At 38.2% G+C, this 12,871-nt stretch overlaps 1 protein-coding gene across 2 annotated transcripts in view; it reads right to left on the bottom strand.

The window, feature by feature from the left end:
• LOC100649366 (plexin-A4) overlaps positions 1-12,871 on the bottom strand; it is a 421,249-nt gene that overhangs the window by 295,193 nt on the left and 113,185 nt on the right. The gene's annotated exons all lie outside the window — the stretch shown is intronic.

The following is a 12,871-nucleotide window of genomic DNA, read 5'->3' as shown; positions in this document are numbered from 1 at the left end:
TGAGATGTACGTATGTAAATAGAAAATTTACATACGTGCACATTTACACGTACGTATGTAAATTTTCCATTTACATACGCACGTATAAATACGCGTTCAAAGTTACATCTGAGGTGCATGTGTTATTTCGTCGAACCTGCCCTAACAAACAACTCAGCAGCCAGAAAACAACTAAATACACAACGCACAGAAATAAAAGGGGCAGCAGAAATATTTCGCGCAATCTCCGTCACGTGGGAGGAGGTCGCGAGCGTTTTTCCCTGCGGTTCGAAACTTTTTAATTGCAAGGCTCTCTCCAGTCGAAGCGGTGACCATCCAATTTGCACGAATGGGGTTTTCCTTGAACGTGACGCACCGGTCCCCTCACCGTCGCGAAACTCCGCTCCACCCACAACCACCCCCTTCCTTCCGCAGTGTACAGCCCCGTCCTAGTCGTTTCCGCGATTCTTTTGTCACGAAAAAAATTGAATTCCAGCTACAGAGACGCGTATCCATCCACACGCGCGTGCAGCCGACCCTCTTGGCTTGCGAACCTCCACGCCGCTTTCCAGCCCTTTCTCCAACGGCGCTAGTCGTTCAGTTTTTCGGGTTAGCTACAGCTCCATTGTCCTGCACTTTTTGCACACGTCAACGGCACAGGTTACAGAGCCACGATCTCCAGCAACTCCAATATCGCCTACTCCGCGCTAGTGTCACGTAGGAGACACAAGAAATCACGAAAATGATAGATCACCGGTGATCTCGCGTCGCAGTTCGAACGTTTCACAAATAAGGTGAGGAAATTGAGATTTGTACATGGCAATAGAATTTAATAATAATGTATATGGTAATCAAATTTATTATGCAGATCCAACAGAATGATCGTGAGCGCTAATTTGGGAGGGTTTCTATACTGAGGTTTTAGTTCCTCTGGAGCGGTTATCATCGAGTATATACTGAGGCGGCTATTCCGTTACTATTTGATTATTATTTAGATAGCTGTGACACGCAGGAAGTTTAGCCTATCCTATTACTCCTTCTGAGCGTGTGACCTTCTACAGTGTGTGATACTAGCATAGCTTTTTCGAGGCGGTGCGAGTCGCGCGAGGACCTTTAGTCCGATTCAAAAAACCTACGAATCTGTCGATAGAAAGAATAGCTGTGGGACTCGTAATCGGTGCACGGTCCTTGTATAAAAATGCAATCTCGTCTCCTCCTCCTCTCTCTCTATATATATATATAGTGTGTATGTGTGTGTATATATATATATAGTATGGGCGACGTGCTTCAACTATCCTCGCTATACTATCCAGAAAGCTCGGACCCACGTACAAGCACGTCTCTCCTTTACGATAGGTATTTGCGGAGTAATGTTTTCATTATAGTTACGTTCTGGACAAGTGCTCGCGGATGCTAGGGGTTGCTTGGCGTCCTTATGCTTCCCCTACCAGGGTTTCGCCAGAATATCGATAGGATAAGAAGGTACGTAAAATGTTTGATTGCTTGCAATGGAAGGGTATATACTTGAAGCGGGGAATGTATGGTGCTTGTTTACGATGGACCAGGTAATCCAATGCGTATTAAAATGGGGGAAGGAGGAGGTTAAAAGGCGACGATTTACTAGTGTTAATTAAAGACTGATTACAGTTCTCGTGTTTTTGCCACGTGTCTTTATCCAGCAGTTTCTATCTGTTAACGATGCTGATATTCTTTTTCTACGAGAAATTTATTCCTTCGCGTAATCCTGTTTTCTACTTCCTTCTCGCCTCTACAGTCGGTTACTCGCGGGTACAATTTTGTACCAGTAACGGTAATAACGTGCAAGCCGCGAGGAATTAGATTCTATTTGCAAGTAGCGAGTACACACACAATCGAATAGGAATTTATTTCTATAAGAATTCATTGAAATAGGAACTCGTTCAGACGAAGATCTTTGCTTACGTACGACGATTATCGCCAATTAATTCAAGCGTCCGGATATTTACGAATGCATATACGATCATATTTCTATAGTACTTGATATACGTACGTTCCATTTGGATGGTATTGGAGACGCGGCAAGAACCGCGGAAATTTTCAGAATGACCTAATAAAGCTTGAAAAGCAATCCACTGCTGATACTTGTACTCTATTAGAATATTTCTAACCTTCCGGTGTAATCTCGTAGTAATATTCTGTTGGAATGTCAGTCACGCGTGTTAACGAACTAGCTTCTTTCAACTACCGGCCGAGCATCCCCTATCAAGTGGACGAGAGGAAGTCTGAAGAAACGCAGCGTAACGATAATTAATGAAAGAAAAACCCCGGTGCAAGATGCGTTCGTTAACGAACGAAGAAGATCGTTTCCTGTGTGTCTTTCAGCATTTTACGAATCGAACATGACGGATCGTTCGAATACGAAAAGAGCCTACGGTGAACATGTCTCCTATTTAGCAAGTGAGCGAGCACGGCTAAAACATGACGATTCTAAACTTGGGAAAAACAATTTTCGATCCATTTGATTCACCTTCTCCGAATCCAGGCGCTTTTAGTGGGAAAAAGGAGAAGAAAGAAGTTGAGAAGCTTTCCAAAAGGAATAGTATAATACATAACGACCAAGTATTAGAGCAAAATGGATTCTTCTGTAAAATACGGCGTGAATTTGTAAGATAAACGACTCTTTATATAATAATTAATAACGAATAATAAAGTTCGAGAATTGGAAGTAACAGACATATTATAATTCGTAATCATTAAACAGCTGTATAATACGAGATATATTGGGTTGACAACTAAGTGAAGTGGTTGTTGGTGAAGGTGCCCACAAGAAATACTCTTGATGTTTGTCTCAACCGTTCGCGGAGAGACGCGATCGCGAGATAACGCGTCAACGAGAGTCGTAAATTCTCGTTACGATTAAACAATCGACGCCACGAACTGATTGATCCCCTATTTCTATTACGAGAATAGAGGTGGTTGGAATGCATTTATGAGTGCATACGGAAAACTACACTGGATTTGTTAATAAAAGTTTAATAATAAATAAAGAAGCAACAATTTCAGTCAACGATCAACAATTAAGAACGAAAATATAACAATCAAGGTTTGGTTAATGGTTTGCTTATAACGAGACCTGTCGTACTTCGCAGCTTGAGATAGACTAATTGATACGTTTGTTCGAAACCACGGAGTCTTTCCTTTGTTGCTCCTCGATATCCCTACTACACGTGTGTTTATTAGATGTACCGCGGCGGTCGCCGCGTATGCGTTCTTCTGAGAATTCGGCGAAAGAAACATAGAGATATCGATGGTAGATTGGGCACGTCGGTATTACGCTTTGACGGCATAGCTCTTTGTATCGCGAAGCCATTGGAAAGTTCCGTGGTCGATGCCGCCACAAATCAAAGTTTACTTGAACGCTTCATTTGAAAGATGATTGGCAAACCGGAACAATGTTCAACAAAAAAGTTTATTAAACTATTAACAATCAACAGTCAACAATTTACGATCAACAATTAACGATTAACTATCAAGAGTTAATAACCACGTATCTCTAATTGTGTTTGCTTCGCTATCTTTAGTTCGAAACCAAACGGATTCTTTTCTTTGTTGCCCCTCGACACCCTCACTACGCACGTGTTTATTAGATGTCCGCGACGGTTGCATTCTTCCGCGTATGCATTCTTCCCAATATTCGGCGAAAGAACCGTAGGAATATCGATGGTACATTAGGCATGTCGGCCTTACGCTTTGAAGGTATAGAGCTTTGTGTCGCGAAGCCGTTGGAAAGTTCCGTGATCGAATGCCGCCACAGTACCCCCTTAGCAGTGATAACGTTGCGAGAGTTTTTGGTATTTGCGAATTTTTGTCGTTTTCGATGTGTGGTAAAGCGTCAGCCGTTTGTTGTTAAACCCGTGCAAATGTTGCGCGAAGTCTTCGACGTAGCGGTAGATACCCGTCAGTATGATGCGGGGCATTTGCGTACTGTCTTAGGCCTCTGCTGGTGGCGATGCCCATGAACTTTGCAATGACCACATAAATGATTGCGGATTCTGTCAATAGGTAGTCTTGATAAAATCCGCAATCACTTAGTTGCCAACCCAATAGAATAGACTTCCAAGCGAAACATGAAATTTTAATTATTGCAAAATTGGTGCATCGATATCGCACGATTAATGAAATTATAGAATCGTTCCGCAATTACGTTTTATAATTTACAATTATACAGAGATGTATAGTGATATAGGAGTTGTAATGAAAACGGAAGTTTCAGTTTCTTGTAAGAATTGTTGAAACACGACAAAGATCAGCCGCTTTAAAACCTGCTATCGATGTCACAATTGTCTTCAATTCTTAAAAATTATATTTTACAAAACGATTAAGTGAAGAATCTTTTAGAAATTCGCGCAACATTTATGCGAGCTTCTCAATTACGCGAAATAAAGATCGCCTCCTTGCCAAGTAGAGCGACGATCGATCGATTTTCGACTTTTCAATCTCCGATCAATCTTCCTTCCGCTGAATTACGTTCGGAGTATTTCAAAAACCAAGCTGTGCTTTATAAACGTACAAAGTCAAAGACGCTTTGTCGTGTAGACGGATAAAAATGTAATTCACTTAATGGCACCTTGGCCGAAGCGTTAAAAAACAAAGTTTAAGCTGGTTTGGCTCGGTATGCTTAGCGATACAGCTTTCTTTTTTGTAAGCCGATCAAGCGGGATCACGAAACTCGTCGACACGGACGGTCTTAATTGGAGCTAATCGACAGACCACCTTTTTCACGCCGCTTGATAGCCTTTTTTATGGTTCACCAAGGATCAATGAGGTGCGGCGGACGAAAAAATCATCTACCCTCTGTTAAATCTTATCTAATCCATCAGTCGTGAACAATGGTTACACGAACGCGTGAAACGTATCATTAATTCGTCATATTAACACGTTTAACATGGAAATTGCGGCGAAATATCAACCACAGATTATGTTCCATATATATCGTACTTTTGTACAGGAAGAAATTTCTTATTAATATTAATAAATTCTAATTCTCTAATCTCCTAATAAAATCATTGCAATAGCTGTTCCATCGATATAAAGTGGTACATACATGAAAGTTTCATGAACGTTAAATTGATATAAAAATTCTCAAATCATAATGACATAAGATGGTTGAGAAAGATATTCGGTCTAGATAAAAGTTATATTCAGCTAAATAAAATTCAACGAAAAGATCGCAACAGAATATATACGTAATGATTAAAACCGGCTTCAAAAAGGAACAACGAGCAGAGAAACCTAAGAATCTTGCCGCTTTTATCAGCAAGAATAACCTTTTTGGATGATTTGAGAAATAGATTTGACAGCGAAAGAAATCGTAAATACGAGTTTAAGCTGCTATTAAGTCAGAACCTGATACCATAATGAGGCAAAATTTCTTATCTTTTATGACCACAAAGGCTAGCGCTGTATAGGAGATAATTTCTTATCGAGTTGACTAGATAACGTAGCGTATCGTTAATTTCCTTTTTAACAGGAACACGTGCTTTTACTTGTCTATGGAATTCTCTTACAGAATAGTTCAAAGTGACTCGACTCGATATGCTCCCGATCACGTACAATCGTTTGCGTATTAAATTCCCATATTATTGGAACAAAATTAGTAGCTGTCTATTTATGGCTGTTTCCACTGATGACAGACGCGTTTTTTAAATTCCTTCGATTATCTCTTTTATTATTACAATCTTTATTTTATTTCATTTCACTTTATTTTATTATTCTTTTCAGCGTGCTTATCCCATTTCCTTTTCATTCCTTTTACTCTTGAAATTTTTCTACGATAACACTGTATCGTTCTTTTTCAATGCCATTGTGGTCTCTTTGCGTTGTTGCCTTTTTTCTGCTAGAATACCCTCTTTGATAACCTCGTGTTCTTTTTACTCTTCCAATTACTTCTTTGATATTATTTTTAAATTACTACGTTAAAATTCCTTCCTTTTGCATTCTACTTCTCCCTGCATCTCTTACTGAACGTAGTAGATGTACAAGGGATGATTGAACTATTATAAAAAGTTTCGTAATTCTAAACACGCGAGACGCTCAAAAAACTTTCTCAACAAAACCTGAAACAAGATTCTACGAGAAATTGTGGGAAAAATACGAAATGATTAATCCCAGCCTCAAAGAACAAAGAATCGTTTCTTGCGGAGAAAACAGAAACTACGTGTAGAAAACGGAGCGATCCATGGGTTGACCAGAAGGAACGTAACCGAAGAAAAAGGTGAAGAAAAAGACGGCACTGTCCCACGGCAGCCCAGTTGTCGACCAGGCCAAACAAACAATCTTTATCTCCTTTATGGTCGTCCTTATCTCCGGCAGCTGACTCTTCTCTACAACTTTCCCGTAGCAGGTTCGGCCTTTTTCTCGCTCTACGTATGTGAACAGATCCTTTGTGTTCCACACCGTATACTTTCTTACCGTGTATCGTAAGAGGGGAACGAACAAAAAAAAAAAAAAAGAAAGAGGAAAAATAAAAAAAGGGGGGAAAGAAAAAGAAGATTAAAAAAACAAGAAACTCTAGGAAGCAACGAATGAACCAAAAGAGAAGAAAGAAGGAAAAGGACGTCTGAAAGGGAAGCAGGAGAGAAGGGATGGATCGTGCAACGTAACGTGTAGCTATGAAAATTTGAATAAATCTCTTCTCCCTCCATCATCGCAGTTCTGAATATCGTTTCGACGCTTTTCCACAAACTATACGGCCAGCTTTGCCGAGTGGTTGGGCGTAACTGAAAATTCAGTAGCAAACCCGTAGTTAATTTCACTGAAGAGAACCACTTCCTCTCGTCATCCACCCCCCTTTTAGTTTTCGAGATAATAAACCGCGCAAACGTTTTATTATGACTCATTCGTGGGAACCTTTGACATTACGCCTTATGACGCGAGACCATTTGCGTGTCCGTCGCACTTCGTGTTGGAAAAACTCATCGATCCATATTCATGTGATTCTATTTTTGAAATGAAACCCCTTTTTTCTCATCGTGGTGACGGAGTTAAGGAAGATAACGGCACGAGTAGCGTGTAATAGTTTGTAGAATAGTTTCAGATAATTGCCGTCTGTAAAGAGTATATGCTCTGTACAGAGGCTGTATGAGAAGAAGTTTGTGTCAAATCTTGGCGTGGCTCCCGAATTATTGGGTTGGCAACTAAGTGATTGCGGATTTTGTGATTAGGTGTATTATCACCTAATCACAAAACGTTAATTCGTTGCACTGTAATATAGAGTGATACTGACGGTGTAGATTATGGTTCGAATTTCACGACGACACAGTGTCCTCGTAACAAAGTATACAATTTATTTATTCAGAAATATTAGAAATTCGGCTTTCCAATGATATCTATCGAATATAATAAGTTTATTGATACGTGGATCTATTTGCGATGGATTAAAGAGGAAAGGATGGTTATTTAACGTGAACTAAATACAGTAATGTGCTATAACTAAGACAACTAAATGGATAATTCACAACTCACGACTAATAGTTTACAACTCATAACAACTCGGCAATTCAACTCTCCACTCCTCACAACTCGACTCTTAGTTAACGACTGCCGATTAATTCGTCTTTCTCCCTTAAGCATCCCTTTGTCTTTTCTCATACCCTCGCCATGTACGTGTTCCATAACCATCCGGGATCATGATCACGTACGCCTTCTTCCGCGTAACTATTCGACTGAAGGACCGACGACACGACTTGATGAGCCGCTTGGGCCATTCAAGTTTCCCGACCCTTTTGGCCTATCGGCACTTAGGCTTTCTCGCAACATTGTTTATAGTTCACCCGATATTTCTTAGGCAATCTATCCACAATATTACAAAAGTTTAATATAACAGTGTTAAAAATTTGAACACGTTAGCTAGGATATGACGCCAACTAAGTTGTGAAGCTTTAGCTAGCCTCATGCTAGATAGTGCTGTGTGATACGGTGCAGTATGTAATTTTTAAATTTTATTAATTTCCGTATTAACAAGAAAATCATAATCATCGAGAATGTTCACTACTTTATCTTTCGGATTTCTTCTACTGGGTTGGCAACTAAGTGATTGCGACTTACTTAGTTGCCAATCCAATAGTTTGTTACTTAGCTATGAGAAACGTGGAATCTTGTATTTCTCTGATGAAACTAAGAAACTAACAAAATGCCGACTTGCTTAGTTTATCTCCTGCGAGTTGTTATATATGTTCAAAATAGAAAAAAATAACACAAAATTATACACATGTAAAATTGTAATTTTTCAAAGAATCTAAATTTGTGAGAATCAAAAGAAGTTCAGAACACACGTAGCCATAGAAAATCACAAGAAATCGCTTTCAAACGTTTGTCGAAATTTCTATTCGAAATCTAATTCGCCAAATCACTACACTTCGATATTACCACTAGAAAAGTTTCTACACGTAGAAAGGGCGAGAGGAAAACTGCTGGAAATTTGAAATTCGTGTCGAGGATTCACCGCAAAGACAGTGAACGAACGACGCGATTTCCGGAAGGCGTTGCGGAAGATCTTTTCGATTGTCCGTAGCTGAAGCGTGCGAAAGAAGCACATGACGCTTTAGTGCATCATTTCTTTGCCTTGCTCTTCACAGTATCATCCTCGAGGTTTCCGATATCACCACCTGTTACGTAAACACAAGAGCGCGGGACTCGTGGAGACGCGGCCAATTGATTTACGTCGACCGATGACGAATCGCGGTCTTCTGCGAGACTTTTTCTACCTGGCAACCATTTAACAAATCATCGACTTCCGTCTTCCCACGTGAGCGATTAGATCATTATTCGATCGACAGATTCTATCGTCTTTCGTTAGATTTTCTTGAAGCTTTTCATGCCTTTTAAATCTCGTCCGTTTATTCCTCTTTTTGATCGAATTTTCTTTTATTTTTCCAAGGAGAGGCTGTGTCAGGTAAGAAAATTATTGGCTATTAAAGCTATTACATAATACCTTTTAGCCGGTTCTGATAATTTCTTAATAATACTTGAAAAACTTGCTCTTCTATATAGAAGAATATTATTATCCATTAAAACAAGGATGTTGGAATAGAAGTTTAAAGATCCTTTATAGTTCCATACTGTTTTCTTTATATTTTCCTGCTGTCTCATAAAATGACATGATCTTACAAACCGTAATTGGTTACAGTTTATGAAAATACGCGATTTCACGCCGGCGGATGTTAACGTGTTAATCTAGAAGCTTCGTATAATCACAAAATTATAATGTTCTTCCGTAACTTTTAATACTCTGTTTCTACGATTAGTAAAAATACGTAGACATTTTGTAACGAATATCATTGTTCACTTTCATTGGGATAGAAACACAAAAACATTTCTGTTTCATTGATTTTAACACTTTGACTGCCACGTTAGTCATTGGTGATCGGAACGCTTGAACTTCTTACGATTGTAAAAATTGAATGAAAATTGACAGTTAGTGCATTTTGAATATAATCGATAAATAGAAGATACTTTGAAATAAAAAGTGTTTCATTGAACAATTAAAAATTTTTATTAGAATCATCAATAAAAAAAAAATGAGAACAAATCTTGCATCAAACGGTGCACTGTGTTAAAACATTGGCATCCTGAGCGAAACATGTGATTTCGGCGTGGCAGTCAAAGTGTTAAACTGTAATCGCCATTTTTATTTCTCTCTTCTCGCACTGTTTGTAATACTTTATTATCCCATCTCGTATTTCATATACTTGCTTATCTCCATTATACCACCTGGATTAAACTCATCGTTACGTTCTATATAAATTAAATTTTTACGTAAAATTGCGCTAAGGAAGCACTGCTTGGATCAAATGCCGCAAACTTCGCTGATGTACTGACTCCGGCAAATATATAAAAAGCTAATATCCTACCGCTCAATTATTCAAACATAAATCCAGTGCACAAAATCGCGCGACTAAAACCAATGAACCCGTGTAAACCTCGTTTCCAAAATATCTTCTCGACGTAACATATTTGCTGCAGCAACCATTCCACGTTTACCAGTCAGCAACCTTATGGAATCACCAAAAACGACGAAAGCGAGAGAAAAAAGAATGGGAAATAGCATCTGGTGTTAAAAATCGTCAAGAAAATCCAGTCTATCGGTCTACGATCGCCTGGCAATCGATTTAAATCTATGCTGTAGTAGCGCGGTGAACACGTTAAGCTGGTCGTCGGTGTTGCAACAAGATACGTACGAATTGAACAACAAGGCGCGACGTGTACGGTATGTAGCCAGGGCGCTGTGCAAAACTTTACTTTATATCCGACCCTATGTAAATGAGAAACGATCATTCAGGTCGGGTTGTAACGTGGCCGCACGAACCGATCGTGGGTGCACGTGTAAAATCGAGCAAGAAAGCACGCGCCCTGTTCTCGTGTTTCTTTCCTTAGGGGTTCTTTAAGCCCCCATGCGGCGCTGTCACGCGATAACAGGCCCGATCCCGGTTTACCGATTACCCGACTGCTAGTAAAGCAAACGTACGTTGCTTGAATGCAAATCGACACCGATGGACGAAACGGCCGGGACCGTTATCGTACAACCATGGAGCCCCAGCTAAGACCGCCAGGGCCCCGCAAAGAGGAAAATCCATTTACCGCTGATGCTCACGATTCGTGTAATACCACTAGCGGGCAAAAAGATAGCCAAGCGACTGATAGCGTTAAGTTCTTAATGATAGCTTCGTAATTCTATAATTTTATCGAACAGCGTGTAAATACTAGCTTCTGACAACGTGACGTGTAGTAGAATCGGTATGTGGACGATTTGCTGCTTGTAGGAAACATGTGGATGACGGTAATTGACACTGAAATTGTCGACGAGTAGAGTAGCAAAGTTATGCGAAAGAAATTGATATGGAAAAACATGTAATGCACGGAGAAGATTGTAGCTTGCTACGTATATTTCACAAAAATAAAGAAAAAAGTAAATCACAAAATCGATATTTAAAGTACCAAACAATGTACAGTTACATGTTTAGAAAATTATCTGTATTACGTTTATTCGTTGTAGGTTCGTTTTTGTAGTTTCTTAAATAAATTAGATCTATAATATTTCTATAACGATTAAACCGACGATTCTAGCGTTACAAGAATCTGTTTCTCTTCAAAAAAATTGAGTAGTTTCATGTAATTTTCTTGAAATGTTCGCTACCAGAACTGCACCGATCTCTCATTTCAAGAGCCAAACTTCATTAACGAATAAATGAATTCTTAACAAGTTCTTACCCCACTTTCCATCCATTTTGCAGATATACTTCCAAACTTAATACAATACACTTCTGCGCAAAAACCCTTGGAAAATATGTTTTCGCTATTAATAACTAATAAAAGAACAAATTTTCTAACGAGTTAAGAGAAAGTAGCTTCTGAAAGAACTAAATAATTTGAATCATTTTCGTTATTCCAATCTCCACGCGCAGAGAAAGATAAAATAACAAAAATGTATTGTTAGATAAATGGAGCTTGCGTTACGATTCGAGCGGCTATCGACTATGAAAGAGAAATTAGAACGCAAATTAATAGCGGCAACAATCTCGATTCAAACCAGCCATATTTATAAAAGGTAGGAAACACGCAAAGAATATTTTTTACGCCCGAATATTCCGCTTTTTCGACCGGTAATTTTGTTGGACAGATTTGAATATCGCATGGAACTGTTGAGGACAGACTTTATAAGCCGTTAATTAATTATTGATCTTTGTTTTAATTTTGTAGATGCGCTATCATTCAGCCGGCCCAATTTTACCAGTTATTTTGATAAATTAAAAGGCAGGCCACAAAAGCCGATTTCACGACTGCACGTTACACGTCGAATTATTAATATAAGCTTTCGAAGTAAAACCGCGTCCAATTATCTTTATACTTCAACGTTTCACGCAGTAGTATACTACCAGTAGCGAATATCAGTATGTTTTCTTTTTATCTCTGGTCAAGCTAGCGAATGTATTAATGCAACGTTCGAACATAAAAGCAATCGATCACAGATTTAAATCGAAAAGACTCGGTAGATAATTCGAAGAATCCAAGCTGTAGAATCTGCAACATGGTTTAGTGATAATAATGTTCATCAAAAGATTCAAGTGAAGGCCATGTACCTGTATCTTCTAAACGTTTTTTTAATTAGTAAATAATTTATTATACTCGGAAACATTTATAATAAATAATGTCTAATATGTCTAATACGATATTGATAATAAATGAATAAATAATTACTTGATCTTACTATAATTAGTTTATTTACGATGGATTAAACAGATGTTGGTTAAACAGGAAACGATGGTTGTTTAACGTGAACTAAATACAATAACGTACTATAATTAAGACAACTAAATAGTTAATTTGCAACTCTCATCATTATTATACACTATATATATATATATAACATTAACTAACATTATTATATTATTATTATATCATTAATCACTATGATACTGTATTAATGTATCATCAGTTTGTTGCTAATTGTAAGCATTCTGTTGGCAACAGCTTTTTTTAATAAATAAAAATTACGTAAATAAAAGTTCGTCGTCATTAAAAATTATTTGATATTTTTATATTTCAAGGATGAATTTGAAAATTTTAATTGACATATGAACTGCAAGAGAAAAATACAAATTGGTATCGTCATAGGGTTTCGTATGAAATAATTGAAAATCTTTGAATAGTGAAACTAAAATGGATTAATAATTCAATGATATCGATGATCGGTAAAACCCTGGAAACTTTATGCGTAACTTCATTGCAAGGCATGCGATATATGATAATGCGTATATGATATTCGTTGAATTTAGAGAATCATGAACGTGTATCATTAAAAACTGAATGATAGCACATGAGCGCTGCGTTTTTGTCACAGAGTATACTTCAACTC

Source organism: Bombus terrestris, chromosome 1 (assembly GCF_910591885.1).
Source record: "Bombus terrestris chromosome 1, iyBomTerr1.2, whole genome shotgun sequence".
Classification (NCBI taxonomy): domain Eukaryota; kingdom Metazoa; phylum Arthropoda; class Insecta; order Hymenoptera; family Apidae; genus Bombus; species Bombus terrestris.
Note: the sequence above shows the minus strand (reverse complement) of the source record. Positions and strands in the feature narration are given on the sequence as shown.